Genomic DNA, 15,802 nt, shown 5'->3' on the forward strand with positions numbered 1-15,802 from the left:
GGTATATGTATGTATATACATTGTCCACTCAAATCCTAGTCAAATACCTTGCTGTAACGCAGAGGTGGAACTGGGTTCTTCAAGGCTACACCAGTGAAAATCCAGCTCAGGTAAGACCTAGTACCGAGCTAGAAAGGCTTTGAGTGTGGGCCTGCCAAGCAAAGGCCAGAGAAGCCCATCACCAGAAGTTCACAAAGACCAGCTACTAAGGTACCAGCTACTGAATCCATATTCGATGAAAATGTAGTGTGCACACATTTAACCTCTCTGTAACTTAGTAGATGGTCTTTGAGAGTTGCTACGGGTGAAAAATTTCATTACCTGTTGCCCATTCTTCATGTGATGAGTTCTCTGTACTTGGCTATGTTGGTCCTTGGAAGATCAATATTCTGCAACCAGACCCATGTTTGAAAGCTTTCCAACTTAGTATGACCTGTTGGCAGAACTTTCAAGAACCTAGAGTCATCTCCATGTCACAAGGAGGTATCCAAGAAGGACATCAGCAGAGGTTATGTATACATGTAGAAACATACATAGTTCTTCCTCAAAAAGTCATCATGAAAGTATCTTTCAATATTTAATGCCATCTGATTTGGCATTTTACATTCTGCCCTCAACTTCCTATCGGGAACCACTGGATGGTTTTACGATTGCATCTGCTGCCAATGTACTGATATCTAGTATGAGAGAGACGTGAAATTTTCAAACAAAGCAGGCAGTATGCACAACAAAAAAAATCAGCAGATTTTAGGTCTCCTAAATTTCCAGGCAAGCACATGGCAAACTGCTGGAGATGGTTTTTCCCTTTAAGACCTGCTGCTGGGCACATCTGCTCTAGGTCCTGAGTTTGCTGCCAGGGTTTCAGGCCAGAATATCAAGGACACCCTAAGAATGGGTAATTTGAATGTGCTGAGGAACACTTCCCATGTAGCTGTGTTGTCTCCCTCCCACTATCTGGGTCCTCCTATCATAATTCTTCCCATTCAAATACTTCCCCATGAATGCCAAACTCAATTGAGAATAAGAAAACTGTCAACACTGATATATTAGAAATACAATTTCAGCAGCTGTTATTTGTATTTTATTTTTAGACATCTTTATTTTTTCCCTCAGACTGATCTCAATTTCTATAATATTATTCCTTCTTCTAGGTCAAACAACATCTGTTGTATAAAAATAAATAAATAAACTAATTCACATTGTCAAGTTTACAACCTCCACAGTTATTGGGCTCCTGTAGGAGAGCATGGTTATTGCAGTCTCCTGCTGCAGAAGCCATTATGGTCTACGGTAGGGTGGGGAACCTATGGCCTCCAGGCCACATGTGGTCCTCTAGGTCCTCATGTGCAGCCCTTAGACTTTGTTCTGTGAAGTTTAGATTCAGTCAAAGGGCTGCACTTGAGGACCTAGAGGACTACATGTGGCCTCGAGACCACAGGTTCCCCACCCCTGGTCTATGGTGTCAATATTCCATGGATTAAAGTCTCCCCAAGCAGATCTTGACATGATTTTTAGTTGTTTAGTGTCAATAATCCCTGAGTAGGCTGTTATATGATAAACTGACATGGTTCTAAAGGAGGGGCCCAATCAGTTTATCATGCACAACAGAGCCTAACAAAGAATAAAAAGTTTTCTTTCAATCCATTTATGTTGTTGAATGAATGAATTGTATATTCAAAGCTCTTTTTAAAAAAAATTCTCCAAGAAATTCAAATTGGGATATTAGTAAAACCAGCGTCAAGTCCATCAGACCAAATCCACCAGACCACAGAGCAGTTTGGTTTAGATTCTTTGGCCTTCAACAATGGTGACAGATTTGTATATAAATAGGTCTTTAAGACACTGGAAATCTGGTCAGGTTGGTGACAATGTAGAGATATGGTCCAGGGATCTAATTTAGAATAATATCCAAACAAAATCTCCTAATCAAGCTCTTAATTGCTCTGACTTTATGAAGTAGTGGGAAGAGTCACTGGCACTGGAGTGAGGAATCCACCATATCCCAATCACCTCCAGGGCAGTCTCTGCATCTCTCTAGTCTCTCTCCCTCTTTGGTAGCTAAGCACAGGGTACCAAAGTAAAACTCCTTAAATACCACTCTCATCAGAACATTCTCTTGCCAAAAAAAACCTCATAGAGACACCTTATTTCCTATCATATGAAGTCTAAACTTGCCTTTGAAACTTGAAGTTCCATCATGTTGCCTCTCTGCTGGAGAACTTTCAACAATTCTCTATTGTCATTAGGATAAAATACAAACTCCTCATTTTGTCATTTAAAGCCCTGTACAAGCTGATACCAGGCTACTTATTTAGACTGAATTCACATTACTCCCCTTCACATGGTCTACTGGCCTACTGAAGTTCAATGAACTTAGTATTCCATCTCCCACCTCCATACTTTAGCATAGGCTGTGTGCAAATTCCATGCCTGGAATTCACTTGCTCTTCACCTCCACTTCTTAGAATCAATGACTTCCTTCAAGGCTTAGCTTAAATGTTACCTCCTACAGGAAGCCTTTCCTAAGTCCCCTAGTTATTAGTGTTTTCTCCATCCTTAAATTATATTGTATTTTTCTATTTTAATGTGGTATCCTCTTAAAAGAGTGTAAGTTCTTTGAGAAATTGTTTTGCTCTCAGCCTCTAGCACAATATCTTGCGCAGAAGCACTGAATAAAATTTTCTTGAGTGAACGAAGAGCAAAAGAGACACATAAAGAGTCAAACATAGCTTTTTAACTGATATAGCAGCTACTATTGTTACTACTTTCTCATGGGAGGAGTCGAAAGGGATCACTCTCTCCCTGATTTTTCAAAGGCATTCTATTTGAGTCTATCTGTTATCCTCATCACCCTCCAACCTTATAACAACATGTCACATTGCCTCCTTCAACTATGAGCTGCATGAAGGCAGGGACCCTGTCTCCTCTCAAGTCTCTGCCCAGTAGCAAGTACTATGTATAGTCAGAACTTATTATTTACTGAGCTTCACTGCACTGAGTTCTTATTTCTGCATTTCAGAAATCATTCCTCCCAAAGTTATCCTAGGGAGCAGAGACAGCCAAGGTGAATGAGTGCCAGGCCTGCTTCTTTTAGCCAAATTGGTTTTTTCCAGTGCTTTTAATCACAGTGACTCATCCCGATAAAGATTCAAATGAACAATGAAAACCCCCATTTTGAGTCAGAGCAAGCTGCTGAGGTGAGGAGCTGTACACTCAACGCCCACAGTCTGGCATTCTGACAGTCCTCCCCTTGGTTGCCTGACACAAGCCCCTTATCCTACACAGCAGAGGAGGCCCAATGTCCTTAGTGTACCTATCATATTAGCACTACTCAGAAAGCAGAGACCAAGAAAATGGAGCCACTCAGGAATCCGAATACAACCAAGTGTGCAAGAGGGTCCCCCGCCCCCTACAACTGACCAAGGGCCTTCCTTGAAATCACAAATACTAACAATGGGAGGTTAGCATAGTATAGCAATGGTCCTAAACTTTAGGAAAGGTCTGCTGATATAAAAAACAAAAATAAGCAATAAAAATCTACTTGGAAAACAAAAGAAATGGGGTGGAGCCAAGATAAGGTAGGGAAAGGAAGAAATAGGGTCTGGATATCCCCTCATACCTCCTCAATAATTATCTAGAGAATTTGTTATTCAGTCCTGTCCCACTCTCCATGACCCCATTTGGGATTTTCTTGGCAAAGATATCAGAGTGGTTTGCCATTTCCTTCTCCAGCTCATTTGACAAATGAGGAAACTGAGGCAGAATTAAGTGATTTGCACAGGGTCACAGAACTAACAAGTATATGAGGCCACTTAGCTGCCCTCTATAGCAGTGCTTCTTAAACTTGTGGATCAAGACCCTATACAGGGTCACGAAAAATTTAGCAACAGTAAGTTTTCTCAATGCACAATAACTAAAAATTAATTTAAAATGAAACATGTAATGAATCTGCAGTTTTTCTGGCAGCCATTTGTCCATGTTGCATCAGGCAACTTCACTGCAGCCTTGATTCTGAACACACAGCAGGTACATTTTGCTCTATGCATGCCTTCAAGCCAGGAAATGCCGATAAAGGCTGCTGAAACACGAAAAGGGGTCATGGCTGGAAAGAAATTTAAGAAGCCCTGCTCTAGAGAATATTCCAACTGAATTTTTATTAGAAAATCGAAGTACTCACCATGAATATTTTTCCAGCCCAGGGTGACTTAGGAAGAGTGAAAGAGAGATCTGCATACAATGGAATAGGGGAATCAGGCCAGCTGTGAGGAACCATTTCAACACCAGAAAGAAAGCCAAGCCAGGGCAGCAGACAGAGATCTGAGGGCATCAATGAGCAAGTTCTGGGTGCAGGAACGGGTGCCATCTGGCAGATCTGTCACCCACCACCCAGTGTAGGTAGGGTCAAAGGTCCAGGGTGGAAATGAGTGATCATGAGTTTGCCCCTTGGAACAAGTTCTGGGAAGCAAACAGTAGCTGTGTAGCTTCTATCCCCAGAACAAAGCATCAGAGACCAAAGAGGGGTCAGCAGCTCAGAAGCTATAAATCCACAGAGACTTCCAATGGTCCAACAGTGGGATAGTCCAGCCTCAATCTGCTGAAATTCCCAACCAGAAACAAGTCAAGAGGACCAGAGTCAGAAACTTTCAGAACTCAGACTGGAAGAGCAATGAATAAATAGACCATCCCCTGGATGACCACTTTGGGATCACTGAAAGCTTGCAGGCCCCTAACTGAAACTGTGAAAGCAGCAGAAGAATGTAAAAGGAAAGAAACTAAGGTCAGACATCTCCCCCAAAAGACAGTCTAGCCTAGCACGAATAAAGTCCAGAAGTAAGCTAGGCCAATGAGCAAACAAAAAAAGAAGCCAATGATAAAGCACTATTCTGGTGATAGAGAAGCTAATGACTCAAAAACACCTAAAGTAAATCCTCAAAAACAAGGAAAATGGCTGCAAGATGAAATACACAAGGAATGAATGAAAAAGCATTTAAGTGCTAGGTATCCAAGCACAAAAGCAAGCTGATGTTCTAATGGGGAGGTCAATATACACAAGGGGGCTGTTTTGGTCTGAGAAGTCACAGGGATGATAAAGGTACCCACAGGAGGGGGTAGCACTGATTTGATTATACTTCCAGGGAGGGTAAGCACAGTGAGGCAGGGCAGAAGGCCAAGTCCACTGGTCTGGAGGGTTCCGTGACAGGCAGGGCCAATGAGAAGAAAATGGCAAAGGGCAGGTCAATCACAGAATTAGTACTAGAAGAGACCTTAGAGGAAATCTAGTATAACTCCTTCATTTACACAAGAGAAAACCAAGGCGCAATCAGATGAAAGATTCAAATGCAGGCCCTCTAGTGCTCTATCCACCATTCCATGTTGCCTCTATAGTGGGCCATATGACATGCCCATCAATTAGGAAGGAAGAGACCCCCAAAGTGGGAGTTCAAGCACTGAGAAAGTTAAGCCCCTCCAGGAGGGTTTGGCAGCAGGATGGATGACAAGGCCCAGTGGTTCAGGGGCTGCAGCAGCAGACAAGGTAGACAGGAAGGAAAAAGCTACAGCAGAACAGATTAAAAGGAACAATCATGAGAAATATAAAAAAATCTGGAAAAACATCTTCTGAAACATTGCAAAGTTAACAAACAAGACAACAGATGACACACTAAACCTGATCATGAGGTAAAGTGAATGAGTAAACAAAGGATCCTATAGGGGACTTCAAGAAAGAACCTGAAAAAAAAACAGTTCTAATACTTTATGCGCTGAAATTAGCTCAAATATACATGAAATGTACAACTAAGCAAGTCTAGTTGTTTGGGTTGACGTTCTAATAGAGTAGAATCTAACTGGAGTTATCACATATGGCAGCATGGTCACAGGGAAGAACACTGAGTCACAAGAGACCTGGGTTGGAATTGCAGGTTGGGGCAGGAAGAGGGAGCAAGCATTAAGTGCCCACAGTGTTCCAGGCACTGTGCTAAGCATTTTCCAAATATTATTTCATTTAAGCCTCACACGACAACCCTACAAGGGAGGAGCTATTATTATCTCCATCTTACATCTGAGGAACTGAGGCAGGCCCAGGGTCCCCCAGCTAGTAAGTACTTGAGGCCACTTTTGAAATCCAACCATTTGACCACCTAGCTGCTTGTATGCTGCTTCCTAACTGTATGACAACTTCAGAAAGTCTCACCCTCCAGTTCCAACTCAGTCTCTTCATCTATAAAATGAGGTAAAAATACCTATTGATCTACTTCACAGGCATGCAATAATGTAGGCAAAGGACTTTCTAAACATTACAGAGATATATAAATGTTCTCTATAATAAAGAGGAGAGAAAGAGAATCAGACCCAGACATTAGCCAGGAGGAGAATGCTGGCTCTCTCTCTCCCTCTCCCTCCCTACTCTCTGCCTCTGTGTACATGTGCCTGGGTCTCTCTGTGTGTCTCTGTGTCTATCTCTCTCTCTATTCTCTCTCTTTACATATATATGTATATATCTATGCATCTACCACCACATGCCTACTACCTATTAGACATTTTTAACTGAATATCACACAGGCATCTCAAATTCCACACGTTCGAATCAGAACTTATTATGTGCACCCTTCCAAACCATCCTTACCCTGAAGCTTCCCTATTAAGGATGAAGGCAGCTCATCCCTCAGCAACTGAGGTTTGCTACCTTGGCTCCATCTTTATGTCTTCATTCTCCTCCTCACATATTCCACCAGCTACCAAATCTGCTTATTTCTGTCTCCATATCCAACTGCAACAGAAGCCTTCCCTCCACTCCCACATGGCCATTAGTGTAGTTTAGGCCCTCAGGGCCTTTCAATAACAGCCTCTTTGGGCTCCCTGCCCAAAGTCTCTCCCTACTCTCATTCATCCTCCACACACCCACAAAAGTGATTCTCCTAACACTCCCCCATCAATAAGCTCTGGGGGTTCCCTATTGTCTAGAGTCAAACAAAAATGTCTCAGACCAGCACTTTAAAGTTCTGCACAATCAGACTCCTTCCTACCTCTCTAATGTCTTCAGAATCCTGACAATCTGCTTTAGCCTGTGCTCACCTTTAGGCCCAGAATGTTCTTTCTGCTCCCCTCCTTTCTCAAACCTTGGTCTCCTTCAAGATTCAGTTCCAATGCCACCTCCTCCAGGAAGCCTTCTCTGACTTCCTACCCCACCCTCACTCCTGTTCCCCACCACCCATGGTAATGACCTTCCTCCTCAAAGTAACATCAGAGAAATCTCCATAAACTACACCACCAGTAACCCTTTAGAATGTCGCTACAGAGAAGCACTGAATACAACAGTTCTTCCTTCTTCCCTTTCCTCTCTAGCTGTGCTGATAGATGGTAGCCACATCCAAGAGTTTGACAGATTTCAGTTCAGGTCTTATTGATTCTGGACGGTTTTACATCTGACGATGGGTTGCCTTTTCCCCCCACAGCTGCCATACATTTCAAGCAATAAAGGGGATTAGAATTGCAATAATTTCCCCTCTGTCTTTCATATAACCCTGACTTTCCTGTCAAGCTTTTTGAGGAAAATAACAATTACACACAAAAATTCTGTTCAGATACCTGCTACGCTCCCATTTGTTTTCTGATAAATATACATGTTCCCTATAATTCTACTTAAATGCCAGGAGATGATGGATTTCCACGCCAGGTTTTTTTTTTCTGCGTGATATGAAAGCCTTTCATGCATTAAAAAAGAGCAGAGCTATTTGAGTAAAGTGCTCCTAGCTCCTCCTCCTGCCTCCCTCCTCCTTTTGGACTCCTATGCATAAGTGGCCCTGAGCCAAAGCTGGCTTGGGGAATGCCAATGCAGCAATTAGGAAGCGGTTCAGAGGACCTTACAGAGGACCTACGGCAACTGGGGGTTGGAGCCAAAGGCGTCACATCAGGGGGAGCAAAAGAAGCTCGCTCAGGGCCCGTTTCTTGGTACTGGGTCTGGATACCACCTTATCACTTCCCCACACCACCACCACTACCCCCCCCTCCAAAAAAAGTACACCTTCCGCTTTATTTCAGCTATTTCGAATTGGAGATCATACCACAAAGCTACAAACATCTGTCAGCTGTCGGCTAGTCCAACTTCCTGTACCTGTGTAAAAATCCCCTCTGTCTGTAGCATCACTGGTGAGTCATCATTCCGCCTCAGCTAGAAGCCCTCTAGGCAAGGGAGAATAAATTGTCTTGGAGCAGCCCTTTCCACTTTTCAACAACTTACAATGGTAAAACAAGTTTTTTTTTTCTTTATATCAAGCCCAAGTCTGCCAGCTTACATCCAACCTCTAGCCACTGTTCCTGGTTCTGCCCTTTGGAGTCAAACACAGTGAGACTAAGCAGTCTTCTCCATGACAACTTTTCAAATATTTGAAGTCATGTACCAAGCTTCCCATAAGCCTTCTCTACTTCAAGCTAAGCACCTGCAGTTGCTTCAATCAGTTTCCTGGATGGTGTGTTCTTCAGGCTCTTTACCATCCTGCCTACCTTCTATTGCACATATACCAGTCTGTTGATGTCCTTTCTACATTTTCTAGAAATGAGAACTCAACACAGTACCCCTGCAGTAGCTGACCAGGGCAGGATACAGAAAGATTGACACCTTCCTTTTTCTGGACGTAGTATCTCTCTTCAAAAAGCCTGAGATTACAATAGTTTTTTGGCTGCTTTGGCACACTCAGAGTGCACTCTTCTTATTCAGAGCTATACTATCAGGCTACAAACCACAGAACAATATCTGAAGCACATGAGAATGGCAAAGAGTCTTTCTTACAAGAGCAACAAATTAAAAGAGGTATCTCCCTTCTTGATTCAAAATGGAATGCCTTTTGTACCATGCAAAATCACATGGAAAGAACTGGGCTGATAATACAAGTGATCCTTAAACAGATACAGAGTACCAAATAACATTGCTGTCCTGTCTAGCTCTAAGCAAATGAGAGTCTCCCATGCAAGTAGGACAAAATTCTGCCCTCTCTGTTACCATAGGGTAAAGGGGCAAAAAAGCAAAACATGCGGAGAATTCACCAGGAGGTCAGTGGTCAAAACTCACTGTTGTATACTATGATAATGGACCAATTCTAGGAACACAGAAAGAAACACCACATACCAGAGAAGACTTAACAGCAGAAGTCCAAAGCCACAGGTTAGAAAAACAAAACATCTTATTTTTAATTTAACCCACTTTTTAACCTAACCCATTACCCTTTGCCTTCACCATCAATCGCTGATATAGAACTTGGCCAAATCTTTTTTGAAAATCTAAGCATGACATATCCATTGAACTTCCTTTATCTCTCATGGCAGTAATATCTTCAAATAACTTCCACAGGTTATTTTAAAATGAGCTCTTCAAGCTTCATTTCCCAAGAGAGCTTTTACTTCAGTGCTGGAAATGAAAGGGTAAGAATCAAGGGAAGCTGAGACAAGAATTCATACCAAGGTTTCACTTTCAAACTCAGCACCTGGCCTGAGGACCTGTCCACCAAAGGCCAGAACATCTCAGGGCTTAGCTTCCATTTGGACGCTTTGTCTCAAAATTCCTCTGGGAATATTTGGCTTTTGCATACACCAGTGAGCTGAAATCCCCTAACAGATTATCATTTATTCTCAACAAATTCCTGTTGCAATTTCACGTTAGATGAAAGAGCCCTTAACAATGTGGGTTTGCCATGGAAGCAAAATGACTTACCCCATGACCGATCCAGTCACTCTGATCATTTTCACAGTCATGACCAATAACCAATGTTGAGATCCACTCACTGTGTGCAGAGATAAACATAAAACTGGTAAGTGAATGTAACATCTGTGCAGTTCAAGTTTTAACTAGGGTAGGGTAATCCAGGTCTTGCCAAAGGATTTCAACATCCAGGGAGCATATTTGAACCCAATAATGGATCCACTGTCCTCATGACTTACGGTGCTCTCTGCCATCCCTATATCACACATGAAGTCGTCACGAAGGAATTTATCTGTCTTAAGAGGCCCACCTTCCTCTGTTTCTACCCCCTAACACCTATTTCTCTTTTCCGTCACTTCTTCCCATGGATTGAGAGGTCATAGAAGTAAAGAACACTTTATCATGCACACATACATACACACACATGCATGCACACACACATGCATGCGTGCGCACACACACACTCCAAAGAAGTTTACTCCAGGTGTCAGAACACTAGACTTACAAACAACTACATACAAACAAGCTATATACAGAAAGAATGGATAAACAACAGAGGAAAGGCAGTAGTAATTAAGGGAGGTGGCCAAAGATTTCTTGTACAAGGTGAGATTTTAGATGAGACCTGAAGGAAAAGCAGGGAAGCTAGAAAGCAAAGATAAGGAGGGAGACCATTTCAGGCATGGGGAAGAATAAATCATCAAAGTATTTAAATAAATAGTTCTCAAAAAAAGGAATTGCCAACTAGTGGTAATCATTACAAATACAAATCAAAAGAAACCCAAGATGCCAGTTTACATCCCAGATTGTTCAAATCATGGACTGCTTTTGAAAATCAAATCAGAGAATCCTCTTTCATGGAAGGGTGGCTGGGCCATCTTGCAGGAACCCAACCTAGTCGATACCTCGAGGTTGTGTGTAGTAAAGTACATGATGAAGGGCCAACTGGAACCCAGTCCCCTCTCCCTCCTGCCATTCCTGGGCCTCTATTCCAGTGCCACCACACCACTGTCTTTATAATGTTATCATGACTGCTGCCATTACTGAATTCCAGGTAAGTGTTATTTAAAGAAACACCTTTACTCAGGGAAACCTGTTATTTTAACACAAAAGAAAATACTGTATGGTCCTCTCAGTACAGGGCCCATACTAGGGCCTCTGGAAATGTTGCAATGGAGAGCAGGTTCCCAGGGTGGACTTGCCTGCCCACTGTCCTAAATAACCCCTTTGTTTTAAAAAGTGAAAAAATACATAATCTTTTTCTATCGTAAAAAAGGAAAGCACATAGCAATACAAGTGGAAAGAATGACAACCACAAACAATCAAAAATGAACAATGCAAAAATTACTGAACAAAGAAAGCATACACAGACACTCCCCCACACACACACTCCTTTGCAGGGTGGGGGTCCATGGGTGTGAAACATTGCATACAATATGAGAATTTTTCAATGCATTGATTAGTTTCACTATTTGTTTCTTTTCCTATGAAAGAAGAGAAATACAAGGAGAAACTTCAGGGATATAAAAAACAATAATGTCAATAAAAATTCATTTTTACAAAGGAAAGTATGAAAGACAGCAAAAGTTAAATTTCCACAGTAAGTTACTGTTAATTGGTGAAGTCATTGAGAGAAAGTTAGAAAATAAGAAGGCCAGCAGACTGTAGGTGGACTCAACTGTAAAAACATGCTTGACACTAATAAGTTATCAAGGAAAATTTATTGCAGCAGAGTCCAGAGGAATTGAACAGTTTGGCCAAAGCGAGCCCCACCCTCTTTTCAGGAGGAGGGAGCCCTGAGTACAGAAGTGAGATGAGCTATATACCATCAGTTCAAGACAAATCCTCCCAAGAGGAGATGGATTAGTCCATCCTCCATTAGGTCACTATCTTCTCTACATGCACATTATGTAAACCCCCCCTTAGTATGATTTCCCTCTCCCAAACATGCTTTAACATAGGACCCATGATCAGAAAATAGAGGGATAATTTTATGCAGGGTGTGTCTGCTTATATGCATGAGGTTCAGTAAGCAAGCACAGTGTAGAAAAGCCTTCTCCAGGTAACTCTGGGTCATTTTTTTTTTTTTTTTGGCTAGTTCAAGCTAGCTGAAGATGTGTTTCCTTTATCAAAAACTTTGTAACTTTCTGAAGGTCACTGCGTATCTTTTGATTGACTGAGTCCACCTGCAGTCTTCTGGCCTTCCTCCTATGTAACTTCTCATTGATTTCATCAATCAACAATAACTTCTTGTGGAAACTTAACATTTGCTGTCTCTCACACAACCAGTCTTTCTTACCAGAGCAACAAGTGAAAAGAGGTATCCCCCACTTCTTGATTCTATCTAGCCCCAGGCGGATAATTTGCAAAAGATTCATTAACTTTATATTATGTAGGGTTTATATAACCATTTGTCAAAGTCAAACAGTAAGCATTTAATAAGCACCTTCTATGTGCCAAACACAGCATATGAAATCCTGGGAATATAAGGAATGGCAAAAGACAATCCCTGATCTCAAGGAGATCACAGTCTAATTGGGGAGACAACAGTAACCACCACAATAATAGTTAACATTTTTACAATGCTTACTAGTTGCCAGTGCTTTTTACAAATACTTTTTTCACTTGATAAACAAGATATATGCAACAGAAATTGGAAATAATCAGGAGGGAAAGCAGTAGCCTTAAGGGGATCAAGAAAGGCTTCTAGTAGTCACTGTTTACTTCTGAATTAAATGTCTCTATTAATTAATGCATTTATTTAATTGCAGAAGCATTTGTTTCCAGAAAAATATGCTAATTTCCTGTAAAATAAAATTAACCCCAGGATGTTCATCTATATGTTCACCTACTTAGATGCAAATTGAACTTGAATCTTTGTATGTTCCACTAAGAATTTCTGCAAAACTTGCAGGTACAGGACATAAACTCTTCTAACGCCCTTAGCAAATCCCAGTGGAGACAACAAAGTCTGGTTTTTGCACTTCCAACTAAAACTCCAATCATGTGAAAAAGCATACTAGGCTTACGATAATAGCACACGTTTCTGTATAGGGCCTTAAGACTGCTACGTTCTACGGGTCATTTCAGTTCATCTAAAAGGAGTCCATGAGTGCAATTTTGGAGGGTGCATAGAAGAGGTCAGAGGTCCTGGGTTCAAATCCCACCTTCATCGCTTCCTGTCTCTGTGAATTGCGGAAGGTTATTCTCTGACCTTCAGTTTTTCAGCTTTGTAAAAAGACAGAGCTTGGAACATGTAGATATAAAACCATCCGACCTGGACTGGAATATGTCACTTCCGGTACCATGTAACTTTCAAAGATCTTTGAACTGCTTTTCTCATACGTGAAATGCCTATAAGTGCTGGCGCACTTTTTTCAACTCCCCCTCCCAACACTGCATATAGTTCCACGTGCCCCTGAAGTTGTGGAGCCTGCCCCTCCAACTGCGCCTTCTCTCCTCCCCAATTTCCTCAAGCATCCAACTCCCGCTTGCTCCACCTTCTTCACTTGTGCCTGTGCCTGCACCAGCACCCTCCTTCTATCCCAAAAGTAAGGACTCTTTTTTACATCATGACTTTAGCTGGTTGGGGAAGAGATGGACCCTCGGCCTATGTGTCTGAGATGCGGGAGCAGTTTCAGGGCCATGGCAAGACAGGGGAGTACCAGGCACACACGGCCAAGGTATCCTCGGTCGCCTGGAGCTGTGATGGGGCTCGGCTGGCATCGGGCTCCCTCGATAGGACGGCCAACGTCTTCCTCCTGGAGCAAAACTGCCTGATGAAGGAATTCACCTACCATGGCCATGCAAACTGTATTGAGAAGCTATGCTGGCACCCCAGCAACCCGTACCTCTTCGTTACGGCCTCAGGGGACAGGAGCATTCGCATTTGGGATGTGCGCAAAAGGAAGTGTGTGGGCACCACCAGAACCAAAGGGGAGAATACGAACATTTGTTGGAGTCCTGATGGCCGCGCCATTGCAGTGGGGAACAGAAGAGGTCTAGTCACCTTCGTCGATGCTCGCACTCACCGGACCACGGCAGAGGAGAACTTTAAGCAAGGGGTCAATGAGATAGCCTGGAATAATGATAACACGCAGTTCTTCCTTACCAATGACAACGGGTGGATCAGTATTCTCAGTTACCCGGACTTACAGCCTGTGCAGTCACTCAATGCCCATTCTTCTAACTGCATCAGCATCAAGTTTGATCCAACAGGCACGTATTTTGCCACGGGAAGTGCCGATTCCTTGGTGAGCCTTTGGGATCTTAATGAGTTGGTGTGTGTGAGGTGCCTCTCCAGGCTGGATTGGCCTGTGACAGCCCTCAGTTTCAGCCATGATGGGAAAATGATTGCATCTGCATCTGAGGATCATTTCATCGATATTGCTGAAGTGGAGACAGGAGACAGAATTTGGGAGATACAGGGTCAGTCTCCAACTTTGACTGTGGCCTGGCATCCCAAATTGCCACTGCTAGCTTTTTCCTGTGACGACAAAAAAGATCAACTAGAAGTTCATGGGGAAGCGGGAACTGTGAAACTGTTTGGCTTTCCTCTTGGCTCAAAAGGAAATTAATGAGGATGTATGTGTAGAGGGAAGAAAGTTAAAGATTCAAATACAAATCTACTTCAAGTTTTATTCATCTGGATTGTTGGAGGTGCTTCCAAAAATGTTTTTCCTTCCTCTTATATCAATATTAATTGAAATGCTGTTTTTCTTGGCCCTGGTTTGCTCATGTGTAAATTAAGAGGATTGGACTGGAGAGGCGATTTCTAAAGGTCCTTAAAAACTCTACTAGTCAAGAATTCCAAGATTAGAATTTTCTGTTTTGTTGAAGCTTTCTTACCTATAAACTTGTGGTAGCATATTGGTACAAGAGAAGTGTTTTACTGTAGACATTAGTGTCCTTCCCTATACACTGGTAAGCACTTTATAAACTTTTGATGAAGTTAATGTCTTTGTTCTTTTGTTTGCAGTGTGTGTGTGTGTGTGTGTGTGTGTGTGTGTGTGTGTGTGTGTGTGTGAAAAGTAATGGTTTGAGAATCAGGATAGTGGAAAGAATGTTGGAATTAAGTAGCAGTATGTTTTTTTCAATCCCAGATCTGCTACTCATCACCTATATGACTTTTATCTCTCTGGGTCTGTATCCTCATATGTAAAATGAGCAATTTTGGTTATAAATTATGCCCAAGGTCTCCTCCTGGGACAGATTCTATATTCTTTAGGTTCTCTTGCAGCACAAATATTCAAGGAAAGCTTTACAGAAAACATAAGCATATTTTACCTTGGAAAACCAGCAAAAGGAATCTAATTATAGTGTTAGGATAACAGATACATTAATTTCTTTGTTGACATGGGTGTGTATATATATATATATATGTATATGTATGTATGTATGTATGTGTGTGTATGTATGTATATGTGTGTATATATGTATATATATATAATTCTCATAATAAGTATTCATTAAACCACATCAATAACATAATTTAGTCAGTCAGTCAACATCTACTGGCTGTTCCTGGGGTGTGAAACACCATCCTAGTAGCTGTGGGGAATTAAAAAGGAAGATAGGGACTTGATCCTTGTATGGGCATGTTTAGTGCCCTTCTAGCTAGAAAGGGTATCATCTGGAACTCCCATCACCCTCATCCTATAAAAAAGGGTTTGCAAGCCAGGATTTCATGGCATCCAGGATTGGCACTTGTCAGCACATGGAGAAGTATTTGAGTTTTCAGGTAAGCCCATGACAGTGTTCCCTTTCTGTATAGTAGGTACAAGACATCCATTAAGGAAAAATAAGGTGAAGGTTTACACAGTCCAGAGGAAACACATTGCATGACCTCTTATTTTAACTGGTTTTGTCTATTCTGTGGTACAGCTTATAACCCCTGAAAATTCCAATCCAAACCAAAAAAAAAATGCAATCCAGGCACTGTGCTAAGAGCTGGGGATACAAAAAGGGGCAAAGGACAGACTCTGCCCTCAAAGAGCTCACAATCTAAAGGGGAGACAATAAGTAAACAAGTATGTGCAAATGATTTATAAGTCAGGACAGATAGGAAATGAGAGAGAACACACTAGAATTGAGAGTTGGGAAAGGCTTTTT

At 42.0% G+C, this 15,802-nt stretch overlaps 1 pseudogene; it reads left to right on the forward strand.

Moving 5' to 3' along the window:
• Positions 1-13,263: 13,263 nt before the first annotated feature.
• LOC140515764 (THO complex subunit 3 pseudogene) lies at positions 13,264-14,280 on the forward strand (annotated as a pseudogene).
• Positions 14,281-15,802: the final 1,522 nt, after the last annotated feature.

Source organism: Notamacropus eugenii, chromosome X (assembly GCF_028372415.1).
Source record: "Notamacropus eugenii isolate mMacEug1 chromosome X, mMacEug1.pri_v2, whole genome shotgun sequence".
NCBI lineage: Eukaryota > Metazoa > Chordata > Mammalia > Diprotodontia > Macropodidae > Notamacropus > Notamacropus eugenii.